Source organism: Papio anubis, chromosome 12 (genome assembly GCF_008728515.1).
Source record: "Papio anubis isolate 15944 chromosome 12, Panubis1.0, whole genome shotgun sequence".
Lineage (NCBI taxonomy): Eukaryota > Metazoa > Chordata > Mammalia > Primates > Cercopithecidae > Papio > Papio anubis.
Window position 1 is genome coordinate 58627491 of NC_044987.1, and position 25022 is coordinate 58652512.

Consider the following 25022-nt stretch of genomic DNA (forward strand, 5'->3'; position numbering starts at 1 on the left):
TTCAAGTGATTCTTCTGCCTCAGCCTCCGGAATAGCTGGGATTACAGGCGTGTGCCACCACACCTGGCTAATTTTGTATTTTTAGTAGAGATGGGATTTCTCCACGTCAGGCTGGCCTCGAACTCCTGACCTCAGGTGATCTGCCCACCTCAGCCTCCCAGAGTGCTGAGATTACAGGCATGAGCCACCGCTCTTGGCCTTTTTTTTTTTTTTTTTTTTTTTTTAATAGAGGGGTTTTCACCATGTTGCTCAAGCTGGTCTTGAACTCCTGGGCTCAAGTGATCTGCCTGCCTCGGCCTCCCAAAGTGCTGGGATTACAGGCGTGAACCACCAAGCCCAGCCAGCCATTGCTTCTTGAATCCCACTCTTTTGTGCTGAAAATTTGGCGTTTGCCTGAGGGATCTTTATCTCACTCTCCCACTTTAGAGATAGTGTCACTGAGCGAAGAATTCTGGAAAGGCAATAATGTTTTCTTAGCACTTTGAAGATACCATTCTATGGTATGCTGGCCTCTGCTGTTGCCTGTGAGAAGTCTGCTATCACTCTCATTGTTCTTCCTTCCAATGGAATCTTTCCTGTTTGTTTTGAGATTTCTGTCTGTGTTTGCTGTTTTGCAGTTCAGTATTATGCGTCTAAGTATGGACTTGCTTTTATGGATCATGCTTGAGACTAGTTATTTTCCTGAATTTGAAGACATATAACTTTTTCCATTCCATGAATTTCTCATCCAGTATCCCTGAATAATGCCTCTCTTTGTTTCTCTATTCTTTTCCCTAGAACTTGTATTACACATATTTTATTTCTTCTCAATATATCCTCCTTGTCTTTAAACCACTCCTTATTTTTCATATATCTTATCTATTTGTGCTTCATTCTGGGAAATTTTCTTAGTCTTTCACTAATTTTCTCAAATAGGATATTTACCTCATTCAGTAAAATTGTAATTTCTATGATACTTCATTTCTAGAAGTTCTGTTTGATTTTTCAAATGTGCGTATTCTTTTTTCATCATGTCCTATTGTTTCACTATGCTTTCTTTTTTGTTTAAGTCTTTAAATGTTTTAAACACATTTATTTTATAGTCTCTTTTAGGTTAGATGTTATCTCAAGTTTTTTGGATGTTAATCCTCATGGCAGATCATTTCCTCATATGGTTTTAAGTTTTTATTGTGGATTGGGAAAATGGCCCTCTGGAGCAATTGTGCTTTTGTTCCTGAGAAATATTTCAGGGTTTCACTGGTCTGGGGTTCATTTTTACCTTAATTCCTCAGCTTGGAAATTCTGTACTCTGGGTACTGCAAATAGGGATTCCACACCCATGCATGACTCTCACTTAGGGTTCTGATGGATAGTGGCAGCTTCCCTGACTCCATCCCACCCCTACCCAGAACCCTAAACAGAAAGGGACATCCTTAGACTTCCCTGGGCCAGTGACTCCATTACACAGTGCGGCAACCTTTGTGGCCCTGCTTCATGCATGAGTTTCAGTTCCCACTCTCCATTCTACAGAAGGCCAGGTCTCTTCTCCTTGCCTTGCCATTAGAGCTGACACTGGGGTCCAGAGTGCCCTCTCGGCAGCAATGCAGTCACTTCTTACGTTTACTGCTCTGACTCAGGGGTGCCTTCACTGAAATCCTTGAGATGAACTGGATGCTGCAACAGCTGCCCTCTTGGGTTTAGGTGTTGTTCCTTTATGGAATCCATGCCTAGGTCTGCGGTGTACAATTTTTAGGTGTCTCATTCAACCAGTTCCAGAGGTATTTCAGCTTTTAGCCTTGATATTCCAGTTATACTGCCTTTACTGCTCTGATTCAGGGTTTCCTGCATCTGAAGATTCTCTTTCTTTGGAGCTCATCTATGAATGTAAAAAAGATTTTTATTATATTTTACTATATTTTATGCAGCATTTCTATGCATTTTGTGGGAGGAGAGGGGAGCTTAACTCAGTCAACCAAATTTTCTTTCTTGGATTTTCTATATAAATAATTGTATTATCTGCAAATGATGACAATGTTGTCTCTGCCTTTACAATCTTTCTTCCTCTTATTTCTTTGATTTTGTCTTATATCACTGTCTAGGAATACCAGTACAATATTGCAAAGTTTTTGTCATAGTCACAAAATAGACTATGAATATAGGCTTGATTACTATTTGATTTAGGAAGGAAGTCACTCACATTATTGACAAACAAGTGTATTCTGACATGAATTTTTTTTTAACCAGAACATTTATTGTGCTGACTAATCACTGAAATCCTTGAGATGAACTGGATGCTGCAACAGCTGCCCTCTTGGGTTTTGGTGTGTTGTTCCTTTATGGAATCAATGCCTAGGTCTGCGGTGTACAATTTTTAGGTGTCTCATTCAACCAGTTGCAGTAGTATTTCAGCTTTTAGCCTTTGCATTCCAGCTATACTTTCTCTTGCGCTTTGTAGGGTAGCAACATTGGCCACCGGTCAACTTCTAAAAGTGGAAGGCCTTAGCGCCACCACAGAAGCACAATGTGTGTCTTATGGCAAGGGTTTCCAAACAATGATGAATGGGATATTCTCTTCATCGTCTTGCTTCTGTGCCCAAGACCAGAGAGCCTGATGTGTATGTTGACTGATATTTCTGTTTGTATTAAGGGGAAGGTGAGAGAGAAACAATGAAGATGTATAAAGACATATACCAGAACTAGTCAGTCAATGTTGTGGATATCTTTGTTCAATCAGATAATAGTTTTGAATCTTAGAAATGTAGTTCCTTAATTTTTTATGCTATTTACAATGTAACAATTACAAATACAACCCATTTTTAAGCCTAATCTGCATTATTAACATTTACTCCATTACTTTCTTAAATCTAGACAGTCAACAGAGTGATAGACCTAGTGCTGATTTGTAACATTTGCTGATTTCCAGGGTGTCAGTATGCCCACTATGGCAAATTTCAATCAGCCAACATGACCCTGAAGACCACAGAGTTGGGAAGAGCTGTACAGAAGCACATCATTGTTTAGCATTTCCACCCTAAGGCTACAGTAGATGGAAATCACCTCAAGAGCGTAGCTAATAGCAAATGTGCTAAAAGAATTAGGAAATGATTAATTTTGAGCATTTGTTTCTTTAGTTTTAATGTAATTTATTTAATTGCATATTTATATAAATTTTGTATAATGGTTGTGCTTAATAACTGGCTCATAAAATTCCAGAAAATTTAGCTGTGGCTCTCTCGAGCCATTGTGAACTGGCTCCAGCACGCTACTGACCTCTGAAATAGACTTGCAGACCAGAGGAAGCTTCCTGAAAGACTGACGTTTGAGTGGGACTCTGGGGGTTGAGTAGAATTCTGCTAGATGAAGTAGAGGGTGGCATCTCAGGCAGAGGAAATGAAGAGAACGAGGAAAGATACCCACAAGGTTACAGCATTAGCTTCACCTGGAAGCTTAACAGAAGTGCAGAATCCCAAGTCCTGCCCTGGAAATACTGGATCAGACTGCATTTTAGCCAAACCCTTATCAGCATTTTAAAGTCTGAGAATCCCTAAGCCAGAGCAGGCTTTCTCTCAAGTGGTCCAGACCACTTACGTTGGAATCACATGAAATGGTTGTTTACAGTGCAGATCCTGGGCCCCACTCAGGCTCCTGACCTTCTAAATTGGAATTTCTAAGGTTGGGCCCAGTAACCTGAAATTTCAGTGTGCTTCTGAGGTTGTTATTATGCATGTCAGCAGTCCACACTAAAAGACTTGGCCCCAAACAGTCATGTTTGAATTGGGTCAGAAAAATGAAACTCCTTAAGCCCTCCTAGTAAACTATTCCCTTCCCTTTGTATGCAAAGCACATAGGTCATTGTCTGGCAGACAATAGGTGCTGTACCAATGGTAGCAATTGTTCTTGCAGTATTTGTGATATTTGAAACATCATGAGTTTCTTGTCAAGGCCAGAATTAAGCATGATCTAGGGAAAGAGGTGTGTGTGTGTGTGTGTGTGTGTGTGTGTGTGTGAATGTGTGTAGGGGGGGTGGGGGTTGGTTGGGAAGGAGGGTATGCAAGGGACTGGATAATTCATATTGTCCCCTCAGCCTGTTCCCCACTCTCAGTGCCGGCAACCATCTGCTCTAGGAGCTGCCTGTCTGGGAGTGGAGGGTATCCATGGTTACCAGTGTGGAGGTTGCCAAGAGGACTCTGTGGCCGCCAGCCAGAGGGGAGAGTGGAAATTAAGTGGAACCGAAAGTGACAGACTCGTGTGTGTTCAATGGAGTAGGAGGCAGTCAGCTGTGAGAGCCACGGTGGGGCATGGGCATGGCAAAGCTAGCGCTTGTGCACCCAGAGGAAGCCTCTAGACAACAGTGACTGCACAGCTGTGCCCAGGAGGATCACTTTAGGCAGTCTGAACAGTAATCTCTCTCTGTGTGTGTCTGTCTGTCTCTCCCGCACACAAACTGCCTCCCTCCCTTGTTTTCTACCTCCACTCCTAAGCAGACGCTTTAATTGTGGTGTTGGTTCATCTGTCTTTCTACACATATTTTTATAGGGTTGAAATCATGCCCTTCCAATTCTGGATTCTTTACAAAAAGTTCCTTTGAGTCAGGCATTTAGCTTTGAGAAGAAATTATAGATTTAGAGTGAGATGTCTCCTGTGTTTGCACCCCGCATCAGCCTGGTCAAAAATTAGTGCTTGAGGCCAAAATGACAAGTTGGCCCAAAATGGATGTTCCTAAGTGAATGCTATTGTACATCTCAACCATTTTACTCATTTCACCAGTTTTCAAGTTGGGGTTTTTTTGTGTGTGTATTTAGCAGCTTTGATAAAGCCTTCCGCATAAAGAAAAAAACACTTCCAACAGGAAGAAAGGAATGGGGGATTGTTTTACTTAGATATATATTTTTTAACTTTGTTTTTATAGATTTAGGGGGTGTAAGTGCGGCTGGTTACATGGATATATTATGTAGTGGTGAAATCTAGGCTTTTACTGTACCCGTCACCCAAATAGCGTATATTGTAGTTATTAAGTAATCCTTCATCCTTTACCTGCCTCCCACCCTACTACCCTTCTGAGTTTCCAGAGTTGTTATTCTACTCTCTGTCCATGTGTACACATATTTAGCTCCCACTTACAAGTTAGAATATGTGGTATTTGACTTTCTGTTTGAGTTATTTCACTTATGATAATGACTTCCAATTCTATCTGTGTTACTGCAAAAGATATGATTTCATTGTCTTCTATGGCTGAATAGTATTCCGTGGTATATATACCGTATTTTCTTTATCTACTCATCCACTGATGGACACAGATTGATTCTATATCTTTGTTATTGTGAACAGAGCTGTGATAAACAGCAGCAGCTATCTTTTTTATATCATGGTTTCTTTTGTTTTGGGGTAGACACCCGGTAGTGGGATTGCTGGATTGTATGATAGTTCTATTTTTAGTTCTTTGAGAAATCTCCATACTGTTTTCCATAGAGATTGTACTAATTTACATTCCCAGCAACAATATATAAGCGTTCCCTTTTCTCTGCATCCTTGCCAGCATCTGTTATTTTTTGACTTTTTAGTAAATAGCCATTCTGACTGGTGTACGGTGGTGTCTCATTGTTTTGTTTCAGATATTTTTGAAAAGAGCATTCAGATATAAAATGCTGTATTGATCTTGGAGCGTGACATTAATAGAGTGAGAAACAATGTAAGTGGATCATTTCTCCTCATTTAGTGGTACAACAACAACCAGAGGCCTCATTATTCCTGTTACCCCAAGAGCACTAGAGGTGACAGTTGGGGAAGTTGGCAGGAGCACCCCAAGGGCAGTGCCAAATCCTTAGTGACCAACCATGTTTCAGGGGAAAATGGGCATTACCTGCCAGGGAGATCAAGATACCATTTCAAGCAGAATGTTTCTCAGATTCATCCATTGTCTAGATGAGTTCTGTTTCTGATCAGTTCATCTAGTTGTATATTATCTTGAGCAGGATACTTCATGGGAGTGGAAACAACCGCTAGGACTGCTGTAAGCCAGGCCTGAGGGGCCTGTGAGGAGAGCTCAGCAGAGCACCGGGCAGATCCAGGCCCAGTCAAGCCGCCCTGGTGTTCTTGAATTTTCCCCAAGGCAATGAAACTCTTTATTTACATCATTTAAATGATTACATACTATTCTAGCATGTAGACATAGCACATCTTATTTAACCATTCCCCTATTATTGGACATTTCACTTGTTTTCAGGTTTTCACTCCTGTTAATTCAAAACATTACAGTGAAGGTAGTTTTGTCTGTCCTTCCTTCTTTCCCTCCCTCCCTCCCTCCCTCCCTCCCTCCCTCCCTCCCTCCCTTCCTCCTTTCTTCCTTCCTTCCTTCCCTCCTTCCTTCTTCCTTCCCTCCCTCCCTCCCTTCCTCCTTCCTTCCTTCCTTCCTTCCCTCCTTCCTTCTTCCTTCCTTCCTTCCCTCCTTCCTTCTTTCCTCCCTCCCTCCCTCTCTTCCTTTCTTCCTATCTTTCTTTCTTTCTTCCTTAAGAAACAACTCCATTTCAAGGCAATAATTTTGATCCACTGATAGTTTCTTGACCAGAAGGAGTTTTATAAGTAATCTGTCCTGCCCTCCCATTTTAGAGATGTGACATCTGAGGCTGACAGCAGGGTTTGGGATTTATTCAGTGGCAAATCTACGGTGGGGTTCAGAGTAGAGAATTGGATCCAAGTCTTTTTGGACTCCTACTCTAGTGCTGTCTTCTCTCTCACCAAGCAGCCTCCAGCTCCACCTTTTCGTTTTGCCTGATCATGTATTTCACACCCCATCACCCAGAAATACTACAAAATTAGTCCATTCAAGACCCTATAAATAGCTGAGTTTATTTTATTGGATGTGTTTCTGACCTTTTAAATGTTTATTTATGAGTCAATACTGTTTTCACAGCAAACTAGAAAGCAGGGACTGTATCTTTTTCAATTTACAGTCAGTAAATGCTTTTCTTGCATGATTGAAAGGAGCGTGTGAATAATTCAACCACTCCATATATACAGTCTGCCATTAACTTTTATATTTTTGCTTGAGAAAAACATCAGTTTGGCAGCGGCTTGAAAATTGATTTAAAATTCTAACCTCGGCCGGGCGCGGTGGCTCAAGCCTGTAATCCCAGCACTTTAGGAGGCCGAGATGGGCGAATCACGAGGTCAGGAGATCGAGACCATCCTTGGCTAACATGGTGAAACCCCGTCTCTACTAAAAAAAAAATACAAAAAAAACTAGCCGGGCGAGGTGGCGGGTGCCTGTAGTCCCAGCTACTCGGGAAGCTGAGGCAGGAGAATGGCGTAAACCCGGGAGGCGGAGCTTGCAGTGAGCTGAGATCTGGCCACTGCACTCCAGCCTGGGCGACAGAGGGAGACTGTTTCAAAAAAAAAAAAAAAATTATAACCCCAAAGATGAGCAAGATCACCAATAGAAGGCTTCGCTTAAGCTTCTTGACTCTTTAAATTAACTCAACAAATAGTTTTGGAACATCTGCGGTGAACAAAACACCAAGTTAATCTAATTAATAGCTGTTGAAAAGGGAGAAGGGCTTTATCCTCAGATTGCTTCCAGTTTAGTATGGGAGGCTGTTTTCAAATGCAAACTTCATTATTACTCATATATGATGAGGCCAGTGGATCAGGAGACAACTGCCATTGAAAGAGATAGTTCGCTCCCAGGAGGAATATTGCGCCATGCAAGGCCACACAGGGAAGCATCAAGTTGGTTCAGGGGGCAAGAAGTATTGAGGGGTAATATGAATGAAAGGCTTCTTTGTAGTTTTTGCAGGAAGGAATGGATAAGCTGGGGTAAGCAGGCTAAGTGGGCTTAGGATTGGCTAGTTTGAATAGTTTCGGTGGGTTCTGGGGCACAGGGGCTGTCCACAGTGGTCTGGTACCTGGCCCTGGGGTGATTAGGGCAGGGGAATAGTGGTCCAAGTGTGAGAGCCTGCTAAAGGAGGTGGTTGGGGAATGGTTATTGGGTCGGTTGGTTTGCATATAAAAGGCACCCTCATAGACAAGTTGTTTACTATCTCTAAAAATTGTCTAGTCCTGGGGTGTATGTGGGGGCTAGGGAGCGAGGGACAGTTTCCAGAGCATCTCTAAGGCCCCAGATGCCAAAATATCAGAATAAAAAAGATGCACTTAATACAGAGGCAAAGCAGGTGCTTCATGCTAGCATTGTATAAGATGAAAAGCTGTAAGTAACAAAAGAGAAGCACTCTTTGGTTAAGAGGAAGAGATTATTTGAAGTATACTTGTTCTGGCACAGGCTTAATAGAAGAAATGGCTTTTCAGCAGGGCAGGTGAGGGGAAGGAGCCCAGCTCCCATCGTTCATTGGCAAGTCGCCCACCTTGAGTAAATTACTTGAACCCTCTGAACCATGTTTATTCTGTTTATATCCCAAGGTTGTTGGGCAGATTCAGTAAATACCTTAGAGTTTCTCTCAATGTGCACCATCTGTGGACCTGCATCGGAATCACCTGGAGTGCTCATTTCAAGTGCAGCTTCCTGGGACCCAGAAGCGGACTATGGGGGTGGGGCCCAGGACTCTGCATTCTGACAAGCCCCTCACTCCCACCCTAGGTGATTCTTAGGAGCACTAAAGTTGGGAACCAGCATGGAGAAAACAATGCCAGATGCATTCTAGGATCTAAAGGGTAAATATTACACTTGGGTAAAGAGGTTTTGTGTGCTTACTATAAAACAACCGTAGCCTTTCCCGTGCTTCAGTATCTCATGCCTGGCAGCTCCTTACACGAGCGTAGGATCCGCTGAGCTAGATGTTAAACACACAGACACAATGAAGATACCTCCCCAAAGCCCTACCTCCTGCAGCTCTGGCCGGCTTGGGCCAGCTGCATGGGGAGGCTAACGTTACAGATGTTCTGATATGGCTCAGAAAAGAATGAAGCCAAGGAACCAAGTCCTCAGACTGCAAGAAGGCTTGAGTCACAGCTTGGCTGCCGATGCAGCTGTGTGGTTTCAAACGCCATGTTTATCCCAATGAGTTTCTATTTTTACCTCAAAAATTTAAAAATATGAACCGACAAACTAATTGAAAGTGTTTTAGCAGTTTCAAGTAAACTTGAGTAAAAATTATTGAAAAATTGCTAAGTCTTTTGGCCTTGCCTAATTGGGCTTTTGGCAGCGAGACGCTGCCTGGCCTGGTGCTGATGGAAGGGGCTTAAGCAGATGAACACTTTGTAAGCACCAGATGCCGCTCATTTGTCTTGGTGTTGATGTGTTTAACCCTCACAGCAGACCTAGGAGTTACATTTTTCCCTTTTCACTTTAATAAAATGAGGCTCAGACACACAGGCCCCAGATTTCGCAGGAAGTGAGGTGTGAACGAGGACTTCAGGCCGGCTCTGTTTGTTTTCAGAGGCTCCTTTATGTCCCAGGCAGGCTGCCTCCAAGAAGAGCAGAGTCCCCAGGGGAACCCAGAGGCTGCTCCTGTACCTCCTGTTGATTGCTTTACAATACCCGAGTGCCGTTGCTTCCATTTTATGAGCCTTAAACTTTTGGTTCACCGACTTTCACAGAGATCATTATTATCAAATCTCTGACAGAACAACCAAAATCCTGGCCGCCTATTTTGCTCCACATTTTCCTTCCCACTCCCCTAGTAATTATACAGTAATTACAATGTTGGTAATTACCTCATTAGTAATTTGGTGTGAGAAAGCTCAATGAAAGAATAATAAAAGGGCATCTCTTTATAGCTGCCAGATTACAGATGACAAACACAGTTTTAATAGCCCTTAAACACTCATTAATAGAAAAATAAATTTTCCTGCACAATATTTTGAAAAGTGTCAGCATCTCTCTTAACCCATGCATGGCTTTCTAAAGAGGCCGAGGCTTTCTCGTCTGAGGAGCCCATTTCCAAGCAAGCGAAGGTACTCTGAAAGTTCTAGTAAGAGCCGTCTCTGTGGAATTTGCTTTCGCCATCCTTTGGCCATGAAAAGCCATGTGTCTCCCATCTTTGGTGAATTCATATCATAAAGATGAGACTTGGCCGGGTGCTGTGGCTCACACCTATAATCTCAGCACTTTGGGAGGCCGAGGTGGGTGGATCACTTGAGGTCAAGACCAGCCTGGCCAACATGGTGAAACCCTGTCTCTACCAAAAGTACAAAAATTAGCTGGATGTGGTGGCACACACCTGTAATCCCAGCTACTCAGAAGGCTGAGGCAGGAGAATTGCTTGAACCCAGGAGGCGGAGGTTGCAGTGAGCCAAGATCGTGCCACTGCACTCCAGCCTGGGTGACAGAGACTTTGTCTCAAAAACAAAAAAGAATAAAAAGATTAGACTCGTGTCTTCTTTGACATTTTTGTCCCTGCTTCCACTTCCATAAAGTAGAATAAATCTTCTCATTTATGTGCTCTTAACACTGTTTACATACTTCCTGTGTAAGATTCTTCATTCATTCAACAAGTTTCAGCAAGTATCTCTACTCAAGAGTCTCTTCTGCTGAGCCTGGGGATGGGGACGCAGCTACTCTCGCCCACCCATCATAATCTTTTGTCTGGACTATCGAAGGAGTCTCCTAACAGGTCTCCCTGCTTCTGCCTTGCCCAGCTAGTGTCTGTTCTGAACGCAGCAGCTGAAGTAAACATAAACCGAGAGTCAAATCATGCCACTGGGAGCTAGATCAGGTCTGTTCAAATCCTCCAGCCGCTCCCCATCGCACAGAGGATTAAACCAAATCCCTCTCTCTGCTATCCAAGGCCCTCCCACTTCTGCTCGCCCTTCTCTGATCTCTGCTACTCCTTGTTAGCTCCCACTCAGCCTCACTGGCCTGTTCAGCATTCCTCAGACACATCCTCCTGCCTTAGGGTCTTTGCACTCTTCCCGCAGAAGCTCCACAAGGCTCACTTCCTCCAGGTGTTCAAATGTCACTTGTCAGAGAGGCTGTTGTTGACCCTAGGTAAGCACACATATACACACACAGCACATGTGACTTTCTGTCACCTTTATTACTCTTGTTGGAACTTCCCACCACCTGACATACCAGCTTATTGGCTTATGGTCCCTCTCCCTTCCCTGGAATGTAAGTCACTGCTCTCCGAGAGGGCAGGGACTTTGTATCCTCTGTCCTCTGTTGTATCCCAATGTCTTCGCACAGCACCCAAGTTAATATATGTTAAACAAATGAATGAGTGAATTTTTGAGCATCTCTCACTAGCATTCCTTATGAAATACTTACCCACAGAAAAATCCTAAGTTTACCCAGAGTATCTCTCAGAGGAGTGAGATTTAATTTCAAGTTATATGAGGATCAGCCTAAAGAACAAAAGGCACATGGACCTTTTGGGAAGATCATTTGCCTTCATAAGTCCCATGGGATGGGGATTTATGAGCAAACCCAAGCAATTCAGAGGACATACTTAATGGAATAATTTCTAATGCCCTGTACATGGTAACTCACATGAAATACTTAAGTAAAGGTATGTTACAAACAGTCAGGTTTTGTGGAGATATTGTCTATTGTTGTTTTTAATAACAATATACTATTAGTACCTTTAAAATACTGTCTCTTCTGGTGCAAAACAACAACAGCAACAACAACAACAAAACTAGACCAGGAAATGAGAAACTGGAATGCTGGTTCCAGCTCTGCCATCAGTTGCTATGTGACTTTAATGGAGTTATTTCCTCTCTCTCCATCTAATTTTTTCAATCTGTGAAAATTAACATATTGAATTAAATTATCTCTATGATGTCTGCCAGCTCTAAAATTCTAGGGTTCTAGGAATTACTGACTGGCTGACTGGATGGATAGATGATTCTAATTTCCACATTACACAGTCATAACAATAGTGATTAGTTCTAATCTCTTCTTATCACTGTCTTCCCACAATTCCCTAGTCCAGAGAATACTACCCTTTATCTGAGGTTGTGTACATCTCTTACCCTTAGGTCCTTGTATCTATCTTCTTTGACTAGTGAACAGTTAGAAGCCAGTAGATTATAGAATCACACAAAACAAAAGTGGTGGTAACGGAAGGGTATTTATTCTGTGAGAAAGGAAAGAAGAAGATGGATGTATTAACTTACAACCAAGAATCAGGAAGGCATACAAAGTAGTTCATGCAGTCCACTTCACCATGCCTGTCTGTTTGTGAGAGACATTTCTTTACACACTTTTGCACAAATTATTACAGAGATTATACAGACATTGAATCTTCCCTTTGGTGGATTATAAACTCTGATGGCTGAACATGGAAAAACCCAGAATAACATCTGAAAAAGTGATCTTTTCCCCCTAATTTGCTGTCCCTGTGCAAGTCCCTAGAGTTGGAACGGAACACAGAGGAAGCCTGCCCTGGGCTCAGATCTACTTCTTACTAGCTGGGTGACCTTGGGTAAGGCACCCGCTATCCCCATGTTCCTGGAAATAGAATAGAGCTAATAGGGTTGAAGTGAGGATTAAACAAGAAGGCTCAGTGAGGTAAAGTAACTTGCCCCTAATGTCACAGAACTAATCATTTGAATCCCAGAGCCATAGTAGGAAATGAATGTAAAAGGAATCAAAAGAGACTCCTATAATTTTACACTCTCCGTTGATTAAATTGATGGATTTAAAGTAAGGAATGCCTGTATGGGGCTCGCAGAGATAATTTCCCCATTGCTAGAAATTCACTTATTCACAAACTTGGTGTCCATTCAGCAAAATATACCAGAAATGTGTTCACTGGTGGTACTTGCTGGATGAAATTGGATCATTCCATCTAAGTGAAATAATTGTATACCCAGTGCCTATCTCCTGCAACAGCAGAAATGATCATTTTTCATTGATCTCCTTTTAGACCTGACCTTGATATTCCCTCATTTCCTCCTAAATATATCAAAGCACCCGAGGATATAAGTGTGCTCTGCTTCAGTTGAATTTCACTGGTCTCATGTTGAGATTTGTGTTCTGAAGCAAGCACTTGATCATCTCATCACCAGCCTTTGAATCTGCTTCCTTTTCTTCTCTTTTTATGTTTGAGTTTCCTTAGCTAAGACAGCCACTTGACAGCCATCCATCACTGTAGCTGTGAAAGTGCATTTGTGCCGTCTCCTGCTGGCCCTGTGTTACATGAGCCCATCTGGAGGAGGGGAGTGGGAGAGGGTTGGGCAAAGGGCAAAGGGCAATTAAGAAAAACAAATTACACTGTATTTTATTAAATCTGCACACCACCACAGCAAGGTAGATGACATTATCGCTGTTTACAGATGAGGAAGCTGAGGCTCAGTGAGAGTAGTTCTTGAAGTTCCACAGCTGATACACAGCATAATTGGGATTCCGAACACAAGCCCTTTTTCATAGTCCATGCTTTGTTATTGCTGAGAATGAGTGGAGATTGTGGGAGAGTGACCAAGAATACCTAGATAAGCCTGCAGTCCTATCAACAATTTTTACCTAGCTGCAGCCCTGTTTAAGGTAATTTGCATTATGCTTCTTAAACCAGTCACATTGGCACCCATAGCATGCCACCTTGAGCCAAGTGGTGTGCCAGGCACTTTATTATAGACACAAATTACTTTATTCATCATCTTTATCCACAAAGTCCTGATAACTTTAAAGTGGTGTTTTTCAAAGTATGCTCCTCTGACCAACTGCATTAGAATCACCCAAGGAACTTGTTAAAATCAGATTCCAGGGCTTCACCACAAGGGTAAGAACAGTGGAATTTTCATTATTAACAAATTCTATGATACATTTGGACAGTTCTTAAAAGGTAATAAGTCCTTGTTATTAACAAAATACTTGAATCATTACCTTTTAACAAGCCTTTGTAAGTTAAGCATTTTGTATTTAAAATGTAGCTGTGGCTTCCTTTAATTAGTAATGAGTTTAGGGAGATACAGATAGGAAGCTGGAACTCAGTGCAGGGCTTAGTTGAATGACTGTTACCTGGTACCCAGAGACATTTGAAGGATTCTATTTTTAGGAGTGACTAGTCGGTCACATCCATGAAATTCAAGATCTGGTATAAATAGTCTGAAATTTGTACTTCAGTCTGGACTTTTGTAGTATTCTATGATATATCAGATAAAAGCCTCTTTTAAAAATTTACGTTAAATATTCATCATTAAATTATATCAGGTAAGATACAAAATTATAGAAACAGATTCATTACCTTTAATAAACATCAGCTGTGAACTAGATGCAATGGTTTACAAAAACAGTTAAGTCGGTGATTCCTGCCAAACATGCAAAGAAAAATTAATACCAATTTTCACAAACTCTTCCAAAAAATAGAAAAAGAGAGAACAATTCATAACTCGTTCTATAAGGTCAGTATTACCCTGACACCAAAACCAGACAAAGACACAAGAATTCACCAGTGAAGGTGGGAGGATTTTAAGCCCAGGTTCCATGCTGGTTCTTTAACTGGGCGGGGTGGATTTCCGGGAGAGGGTAGAGTCGGAAAGCTCAGAAGACCGCGACAAAGACAATGGTGTGAAGGTGGTGGTGATGATAGTTACAGCAGCACATGCACACACACTCGCATCACTCATATGAACACAGATTTGAAATCCAGTAGTGTGTTTTATCAAGCATTCTTCTGTAAGGTAGGCCCTGGCCTTATCTTTGCTATAGTTACTAATTGTGGTGGATATTAGAAGACACGAGAATTCAGTGTGTTGCTGATGAACAAGAACCAAGACTTTTGTTCCTGTGTCAATAAGACTTCCTCTCACTGCCTTCTTATTTTCTCTTCTCCTCTTCATCTCCCTCATCCCACTCCCCTCCCAGCAGTGCCCTCACTGTCCTTCAGTAAGAGCTCCCTCCACACACCACCACCCCTGTCAACGTATCTATAGCCCTGTTTACAAACTTGCATCCAGACCTAGATCTAGTTATTTGGTTATGACACTGCAGTTTTTGTTAACCCTTTGACAAACAAGCAGGTGATAGCAGCTGTGGAATAAATTTTTTCCAATCCCTTTGACCTCAAAATAAAAGAATATAAGAATATAAAGTCAGTCTTTTGAGCAAAAAAAAAAAAGTGTACTTCATATGCAGGATGCCAAAAAACTCCCACCCTGAGCACCACTTTTACTGGTGCAAGTTGACCTGTGAAGTCCCAAGCAGAGACACGATAGAAAGACCCAGGCTTGGCAGGGGGCGGTGGCTCATGCCTGTAATCCCAGCACTTTGGGAGGCCGAAGTAGGAGGATCACTTGAGACCAGGAGTTGGAGACCAGCCTGACCAACATGGTGAAACCCATCTCTACTAAAAATACAAAAATCAGCCAAATGTTGTGGCACATGCATGTAATCCCAGCTACTTGGGAGGCTGAGGCAGGAAAATCACTTGAACTCAGGAGGCGGAAGTTGCAGTGAGCCAAGATCGCACCACTGCACTCCAGCCTGAGTAACAGAGCAAGACTTTGTCTCAAAAAATAAAAACAAAAAAACGAGAGATGCAGGCTTTTTGTCCTCATGAGCCTGAGTCCCACTTGTCGGCTCTGTGACTTTAGGCAGATCTCTTTACGTCTCTGAGCCTCTGTGTTCCAACCTGTAAAACAGGAGTAGTAACTTCTATCTTGCAGGGTTGATTTAAGATTACATTAGATCAAGTGTGCAAATCTATTATTAAAGCATCTGGCACATAGTAAGTTTTCATTCATTGTAAGTGTAACTTTTACTTTCAACAAATGCAGCTCATCAGACATAATTGCAAGGTGATTTTACTTTTGCCTCCCACTATCCCTTTAAATTTATTCTCCAGGTCAAGTTCTTCCCCTCCCCTTTCACAAAATTTTGGATGAGTCTCGTAACTTGTACAATATTTAGGGAGGTCTTGTAACTTGGCAAATGTCAGCAAATAAAAGTCCTCCAGTAATTTAAATGTTCAGTCCCGTGTAATAGTCAAAGTAGTCAGTCTATTTTTAAAGTGAATGTTTTTCTCCCTCCTGCCGTTCTGGCGTGCTGCAGAGGAGATGCCTACAGTGGGCTTCTACTGCCCTGTCCTCCCCTCCCCTAGCTCCTCACCTTTCCAGGGTTGGTATTCAGGGAGCAAGGGCGGGGAGGAGGCGAGCTCTCGCTTGGACCCGTGTCGCCACGGTGACTGCTCTCCCCCAGCAGGTGTTTAAGGTGGGATCTTTCTCTTGCGGGCGCTTTGCTGGGTTCTTTGGAGGCCCCCACCCATCACTTTGGATCTCATCCCACAGTCCCTTGATAAATGTGAATCTCTCCAGCTGCTTCCATACTCCTTTTTCACCCCCAACATCCTGCAGTCCCTCCAGCTTCTTTCTGGTGGGATCTGTTTGCCACTTCAGCTGGCCCTCTTGACCCCATCTGCTCCAGGAAAACAGCACTGCGCATTCTTTGCTCCAGCAAACAGAGTACAAGCCACCCCCAACACAACCATTTCTCTCTCCCTCTGCTCCAGGATCAGCTAGCCAGCTGTCTCCTGGGCCTTTAGGTCTCTCAGATGAGTCAGCTATGGCTCCAGCACAGCCCCTGAGATGTGGGTGTCCTTGAGCCTCTCTCTTGTTTTCAGTAGAGGAGAGAAGTAGCCCCGTCACAGCACATAGAACTCTTGCCAGTGTCCTCTCCCTCCACCATTCTCAGCCTTTCTTTTGAGGATTCTGCATTGTGACCTTGTGCCCACTTTGGTATTGTCTCAGTTCCTCAGCTGAATGTTCCATTTCAGTTCTGGGACACGGCTCTTAATTGTAGTATTTTTGTTTAATCCTAACATCTCTACTTATTGCTGTCCAAGGTCAAGACACGGAACCCCCTCAGATCCTGTTTCCTCATCTGTAAAACAAGCATGATAATAACAGTGTCTACTCCATAGGGTCTCCATGACGATTAAATGAGATAGTGAAAAAGTGTGCCTCATACAGTTTCTGGAACCAAGAAGCTTCTCTGTCATCTGCCTTCACAGTCATCACCATTAGCATCAGTAGTCTCAAAGCAAATCAGTTTCTCACTGGGACAGACCCCTTGTTTTCAGGTCCTTTTGTTACCAACCCTCCCTCCTCCTACTGTTTGGCCAGAGCACACACACACAAAGACACGTACAGATACGGACGTACGTGCAAGTACAGCCGCATGTAGAGCAGAGGCCGTTTAGGCATGTCTTTGCAGCTGACGCTTCCACACCCAGCACTCTGGTGCCCCTTACTAACTGGTTTATGTCTGCACACTGCCCTCCTAGGAACCTAATTAAGTTGTGGGCCTGTGTGAGGCCAGCTGCTGCTGGACCATCAGCATCTCTCTCCCAGGACCCCTAGGTCTCCCCAGATGGCACAGAGTTCCCTGGGGCAGAAAGACAGGCTAATCCCATTGTTGGGAGGTCAGGTGCAGAGTGTCTGTGTTGAATGATTACAAGCATGAAGATGATTTTTGAATCTCACAGAGGGGTGCTCTGCATATTTCCTCTCTGCTTTCAGCCATTTCCTGGGTTATACACAGTTTGGCTCTGCTCCAAAAAGAGAAAATGTAAGTAATAGGACAGTAGACCTGTTTTCAATTTGTAATGCATTTTTTTTCTGCCACCATCACAATTAGACTTCACTCATTGCCTCATGCTAGCGATTACAGCCCTGCTCTGGGCCTCCTCAGCTCCCTCTGTTTCCCTGGGTTATAGCATCTCTGATATCAAATGACTCAAATCATTTATTTTCTTTTTCTGCCCTTCACTAGCTTGTGGGCTTCTTGTCTTTTCTTCCCAGGGCCTGGATCATAGTCTCTCTGAGGCCCTAGATAAGTAATTTCACCTCTCTGAGCTTAGTTTCCTCATCCACAAAACAGAAAGTAATAGTGCCTACCTCAAAAGGTGGCTCTGAGGTTTAAATTAAATAATGAATGCAAAGCACCTGGTACACAGTGGGCCCTCAGTAAAGGATGCCCATGTTATAATTGCTGCAGGCACTCAATAAATGCATTAAATAATTTATTAACAGAAGTGACACTAAGTTTGTAATTAAGGTTATTATTAAATAAAACATACGTGAATCTGCAGCCTCTAGTCTCTCCCTATCCCAGCCTCTTATTGTCCCAAAGTGGCCTGAGTCATCAAAACAAAATATCTCCCAGGCCACATCATCACGTCACTCCTCTGCTCTGAGCTCTTGAGTGGCTCCTGCTGCTTCCAGAGTCAAGCCTGAGCTCCAGTGTGTGGTCCCTCCTCACCTCTCCACCTTCTTTGCCTCTATTGGCCTTCATATAATTCTTAGCTATAAAATGAAAGTGTTCAGATGTCTGTCCAGCTCTGCTACTCCGTGATTCTTAGGCAGTCATATTCACTCAGCAAGCCTTTTCTCAGTGCCTGCTCTGTGCTGGGCTAGGCTCAGATACGCTCCCATCCTCTAGGGCATCCAGTTCAGAGAGGATATATGCTTGTCAAGAGATGACTGCAGCAGACTGGGATGCCGTGTGGGAGCTGGAGTGAGAGTTTTCATCCCATCTTGGGGGTCAGTGATGGCTCACAGAGGTGACACGTGTGAGGTGAAGCAAAGAGCATGGGGCCTGGGAGAGCATTCTAGAAACAGAGCAATATAAGCAAGTGTGTGGATAAGCTGCTCAGAGGACGAGAGTGGGAGGCAATGGGCCTACAGAAGTGGGCTGTGCTGGACTGGATCCGTGGTCTGGCTGAGGAGTCTGGCCTTGATCCTCCAGAGGCGGAATTAGCAGAGGTCTTTTAATCAGGCCAAGCCTATTTTCAACCGTGGCAGAAGTGTGCCTCCCTTTTGGTAGTGTAATTTGTGCATGTGATTGGTACTAAGTTTTATTTTGATATTGAAGTAAGAGAAAAAAGTTTTGGGATTCTTTTTTTGTTTTTCGTTTGTTTGTTTGTTTGTTTGTTTTCTGTACAGAAACTGATTACTGTAGAAAAGTAGGAAAATGTGAGATCTGAAGTTAATGGTTCACGCTTGAATTTGAGTTCTGGTCCTCCTGTTTGTTAGCTGTGTGCCCTTGAGCAAATCGCTCACCTCTCTGGGCTTTGGTTTTCTCATTAGAATGAGGGGAAGTCCCCGCCTGGTGGCACTGTGTGGGGATTGAGGGCATGTTTGTGCAGCATCTGGTGCACACTGTAGGCCCCAACATCCTCTTCTCTTCTGTCCCCCTCGGTCCCAGGATGTCAGCCTGACGACCTGCACAGCTGACAGATAAAGAATGCAGGGTGCTGATGCGAAGGAGGCTTCCTTTGAAATATTAATTACTTCCCCCAAAGACTAGGTGTTTTCAAGGGCTTTGTTTGCCCAGCTGAATGCACATGACATGACGGGCTTGGACCTGCCATCCCAGGCTGCCTGGAAAATGCCTCTAAAGATGACTCCAAGCACTGTGGCTGTGTTAATGAGTTTGTGGGGATGATCTTCCTGTGAATGCTGGGAGGGAAGGATTGCAGAAATGTCAGTGCCTCCCTTTCCCTGCCTGAAAATTCCTACTCTTCTAAAACTGCCCTGAGATTCCTTAGCGAGGCCCTTGAACTCCCAGAGCACCTGCTCTCCCCAGGTCCTGGTGTGCACTTTTGTTTTCTTTGTTTTGAGGGAGGCTTACTGCCCCACTCAGCTGAACATGGTTAGAGGCCAGTTCACATCTTCGTATTACTCTAGGATGCATCCTCAATGCGTGTTGAACAGAATCGCTGGCAGAGGCCCAGCGGCATGAAACAATGCTTACTATGTAGGCTGAGCACCTGCTATGTGCAAGGTGTGTTCAGTAGGCACTTGTTGTCCGTTGGAATATGGACGTGTTGTGCAGGTGATCATGCCTTTCGAAAGAACATGGCTATTCTCCTGATGGGTCCATGCTTTACGCTGACTTGTGCCCTTAGCCTCTTTCTCTCTATTCCTTTTTTTGGGCTATATTTAAGTTGCATCTCGGGTAGAAAAGGGAAGCAGAAAATTCAAGGCAGGGGCAGTTCATGCAGACACAGACTAATGAACATGCTTCAAGCATCTACAGGGCAGCTCGTGGAGCTTGAGATATGGAGTTGGATGGGCCTGGGTTCTAGTCAGGCCCTCACTGGCCGTGACACTTCAGGGAAGACCTTGAACGTCTCTAGGAGCCAGGGGGCCTCCAGCCTTACTGGGCTGTGCTGAAGGTGAGAGAATGAGTGCATGTAAGTGCTGCCCACCCCTCTGGCATGGAGAGGAATTAAGGAAGTCGTGCAGCCGCCCTGAGCAATTGGCCTCTGAGGTGCTGGCCACAGCACATTCCTGTCACCCTGGGTCCCGGCCCAGGCAAGTTTTATGCTGCAGCTTCATGATGAAATTCCACATCCCATTTTTGAGGAAGCCCCTCTGGATTTCATGGCCTGAAAAACAAGTCTCACATTTTCTCAGACACTGACACCTCTGAGTATGTCTGTTACTTCTAGAGTTAGCAGGTTGCTGAAAAGCTTGCTGAAAGTAAAATTACAATGTGAAAAAGAAAGAAATGTATCGAAGCCAGGGAAGGTTAGTTGGGCCTGGGTAAATGAAGTCCATGATTCACTCACCAGACTGCCCACCCACAGCTGGCCCAGCTGCACATCCTTGACGCACTCCAGAGCTCTGGCCACTGCAGGTGAGACAGGGTGGGCAGCTGAGGGTCTCAGTGTGGGCAACCGGGCTTCATCGGCATCACTTCCAGGGAATCAGTAGCAACAAGAATCAAAAGCAGCACAAAATGCAATAGAAGTGGTATTTCATGCCACTTTCATCATGGATGAATTGCTTGAACCCAGGAGGCAGAGGTTGCAGTGAGCCGAGATAGCACCACTACACTCCAGCCTGGGTGACAGAGCAAGACTCTGTCTCAAAAAAAAAGTAAGACAAAGGTGTTTATTCATTGGTTAAGTAACACTGACTTGAGTGCATGCTGAAACGTGCCAACCTCCAAACCAGACACCAGGGATGCACAGATGGGTCAGATGCCACCTCTGCTCTCCTAGGCCCCACAGATGAGCTTGGAAACAAATAACAAAGATCACAGTATAAGTCAGACAAAGAAGGTGGGCATCAGAGGAGGCAGGGATCACCCCCTTGCAAAGGGAGGGGTGTCAGGAAAGGGGATGTTCCAGCTGGATTTTTAAACAGCTTTATTGAGGTATCATTTACATAACGTAAAATGCACCCCTTTTAAGTGTATATTTTCATGAGATTTAGTAAAATTATACGTTGGTGCAATCGTCTCTGAAAGACAGTTTTAGCATCCTCTCTTTCACTCACAGGCCTCGGCAACCACTGATCTTTCTGTTTCTACAGTTTGCCTTTTCTAGAATTTTCATATAGTTGGAATCATACAATATGTGTTATATTCTGTTAGCCTTCTTTCATTTAGCATGTTTTTAAGAGTCATCCATATTTGTTCATTTCTTTTTGTTGCTAAGTAGTATTCCATTATATGGATACACTCATTTTGTCTATTCATTAGTTGATGGACATTTAGGCTGTTTCTATCTTTTTGTCAAAAATAAATTGACTATATATGTGAGCCAATGGTATGATGATAAATGTTTAATAACTTTTTCCCACTTTCTGGGAAAAAAAAAAGAAGGGCCTTATTTGTCTTATTTATAGTGTTAGCCAATTTCCTGATATGAATACTGTCACATGGCTGCTTTCAAGCTACCAATAGTTTAACAATCAGTTCATCGAATTCCTGAAAATTTAACAATTATTGCTGTAAGCCAGTGTGAGCCAGCTTTAGCACACTTCTGTATGCAAAGATCTATTTCTGAACACTCTATTCCGTTCATAGATCTATGTGTCTATCCTTATGCGAGTAACACACTGACTGATTACAGTAGCTTTATAAGTTTTGAAATCAGGTAGTGTAAATCCTCACACTTTTTTTCTCCTATTCAAAATTGTTTTGGCAATTCTAGATCTTTTGCATTTCCCTGTAAATTTTAAGATCAGCTTGTCATTTTCTACAAAGAGTCCTGCTGGGATTTTGATATTAGTTGCTTCGAATTTATAGATCAATTTCTAGAGCGTTGCCATCTTAACAATGTTGAATCTTGCAGTTTATGAATATGGTGTATCTATTTATAGTATTTCTTCAATCTCTCTCAGCGGCATTATGTAGTTTTCAGTGTACAGCCATTACATTTCTTTTTTTACATTTATTACTGGCTGAGTGCAGTGGCTCACATGTAATCTCAGAACTTTGGGAGGCCGAGGTGGGAGGATTGCTTGAGACCAGGAATTTGTGGCTGCAATGAGCCATGATCACACCCCTGTACTCCAGCCTGGCTGACAGAGTGAGACCTTGTCTCTTTAAATTAAAAAATAAATTAAAAATTAAAAAAAAAACCTTATTTCTGTTGTATTCTGATTGATATTATTGTGAATGAAATTCTAAAATTTTATTTTCCCATTGTCTGTTACTAGTATGTAGACATACAATTAATTTTTGTGTATTGATCTAGCATCCAGCAATCTTGCTAAACTCACTCATTTTTTCTAGTAGCCTTTGTTGTTTTGTTTTTGTTTTTGTTGAGATGGAGTCTTGCTCTATGCCCAGGCTGGAGTGCAGTGGCACTATCTCGGATCACTACAACCTCCACCTCCTGGGTTCAAGCGATTCTACTGCCTCAGCCTCCCAAGTAGCTAGGATTACAGGCACCCACCACACCACCTAGCTAATTTTTGTATTTTTAGTAAAGATGGGGTTTCACCATGTTGGCCAGGCTGGTCTCGAACCCGTGACCCCAAGTGATCCACCCACCTTGGCCTTCCAAAGTGCTGGGATTACCCGGCCAATTGCCGAGTATTTTCTAAATGCAAGATTATGTTACATGCAAATAATGACAGTTTTGTGTCTTCTTTTCTAATCTGTATGCCTTTAACTTCTTTTCTTGTTTTATTATACTGACTATGGCTGTCAATACAATATTGAATAGAAGGGTTGAAAGTGGGCATCCTTACTTTGTTCCTGATCTTAGAGGGAAAGCATTTGGTCTTTTACCATTGAGTATTATGTTAGTTGTAGGGTTTTTGTAGATTTCCTCTAGTAAGTTGAGGGAGTTCCCCACTATTTCTAGACTGATGATATTTCTCTTTCTTTCTTTCTTTCTTTCTTTCTTTCTTTCTTTCTTTCTTTCTTTCTTTCTTTCTTTCTTTCTTTTCTTTCTTCTTTCTTCTCTCTTTCTTTCTTTCTTTCTTTCTTTCTTTCTTTCTTTCTTTCTTTCTTTCTTTCTTTCAAGTAAAGATAGGATTTCATCATGTTGGCAAGGTTGGTCTTGAACTCCTGGCCTCAAGTGATCTGCCTGCCTTGGCCTTCCAACATGCTGGAATTACAAGAGTGAGCCATCACGCCCAGCAATATTTCTTTTTATCATGAAAGGGTGTTAGATTTTGTCACATGATTTTTCTAAGAATATTGAAATGATCATATGGTTTCTGTTTGTTATTCTGTTACTATATGATATATTATCCTAATTGATTTGGAATGTTAAACTGACCTTGTACTCCTGGGATAAACTTTACTTGGTCATGGTGTTTAAATCTTTTTATGTTGCTGGATTTGATTTGCTAATATTTTGTTAAGAGTTTTCACATATGTGTTCATGAGGAATATTAGCCTATAGTTTCCTTTTCTTGTGATGTCTTTGACTGGCTTGGTATCAAGGTATCGGGGAAATGCTGTCCTCTTAAAATGAGGTGAGAAGCATTCTCTTTTCCTCTATTTTCTTTTTTTTTTTCTTTCTTTTCTTTTTTTTTTTTTTTTTTTTCTCTTTTGAGTCAGAATCTTGCTCTGTCACACAGGCTGGAGTGCAGTGGCACCATCTCTGCTCACTGCAACCTCCACCTCCTGGGCACAAACCATCCTACCACTTCAGCCTCCCAAGTATCTGGGACTACAGGCATGCGCCACCACACCCAGCTAATTTGTATGTATTTTTGTAGAAATGGGATTTCACCATGTTTATCAGGCTGGTCTCAAACTCCTGGGCTCAGGTGATCCACCCACCTCGGCCTACCAAAGTACTAGGATTACAAGCTTGAAACAATATGCCCAGCCTCTTTTTCTCTATTTTCTAAAAGAAGTTGTTAGGATTGGTATTTATTTTTTCCTTAATGTTTGATAGAATTCACCAGTGAAGCCATCAAGCATCGGACTTTCTTTGTGTAAAGATTTGAAGTTACTAAGAGATATGCACATCAAAACCACAATGGGATACCATCTCATGGCAGTCAGAATGGCAGTTATTAAAAAGTCAAAAAATAACAGATGCTGGTGAGGTTGTGGAGAAAAAGGAATGCCCATACACTGTTGGTGGGAAGGTAAATTAGTTCAACCACTGTGGAAGACAATTCCTCAGAGATCTAAAGACAGAAATACCGTTCAACCCAGCAATCCCATTACTGGATATATACCCAAATGAATACAAATCATTCTGTTATAAAGACACATACACGTATAAAGACACAGCACTATTCACAATAGCAAAGGCATGGAACTAACCTAAATGCCCATCAATGACAGACTGGATAAAGAAAATGTGGTCCGTATTTCTTTTTTTATGTCCTTTGCAGAGACATGGAAGGAACTGGAGGCCATTATCCTTAGCAAACTAACGTAGGAACAGAAAACCAAATACTGCATATTCTCACTTATAAGTGGAAGCTAAATTATGAGAACATATGAAACCATAGAGGGGTACAACACACACTGGGGCCTGTCAGAAGGTGGAAGGTGGGAAGAGGGAGAGGATCAGGAAAAATAACCAGTGAGTTCTAAGCTTAATACATGGGTGATGAAATAGTCTGTACAACAAACCCCTGTGACAAGTTTACCTATGTAACAAACCTGTACATGTACCCTTGAACTTAAAAGTTAAAAAATAAGTAACAAATAAAAAATATATGTACAGATTTAAAAAAAAGATTTAAAATTATGAATTCAATTTCTGTACCTGATACAGGTTTATTCAGGTTTTCTATTTCTTCTTGAGTCAATTTTTTTTAAAGCAAATAAAACATTCATTCAGATTTTTCTCTTTTTTACAAAAACGTCCATACATACACAGGGTATGGTGTGTCCTAGGAAAGACACACACTAACACGCACGCCTCACTCACGGACAC

The 25022-nt window shown here is 42.5% G+C and overlaps 1 protein-coding gene and 1 long non-coding RNA gene across 3 annotated transcripts in view; one reads left to right on the top strand and one right to left on the bottom strand.

The window, feature by feature from the left end:
- MAP6 (microtubule associated protein 6) overlaps window positions 1–25022 on the top strand; it is an 80867-nt gene that overhangs the window by 23647 nt on the left and 32198 nt on the right. The gene's annotated exons all lie outside the window — the stretch shown is intronic.
- Window positions 11987–16067, bottom strand: LOC103877740. The gene is made up of 3 exons (XR_637548.4): window positions 15980–16067; window positions 14118–14181; window positions 11987–12008 (listed from the first exon to the last, which is right to left on the bottom strand). It is a non-coding gene; the product is annotated as an uncharacterized LOC103877740 (long non-coding RNA).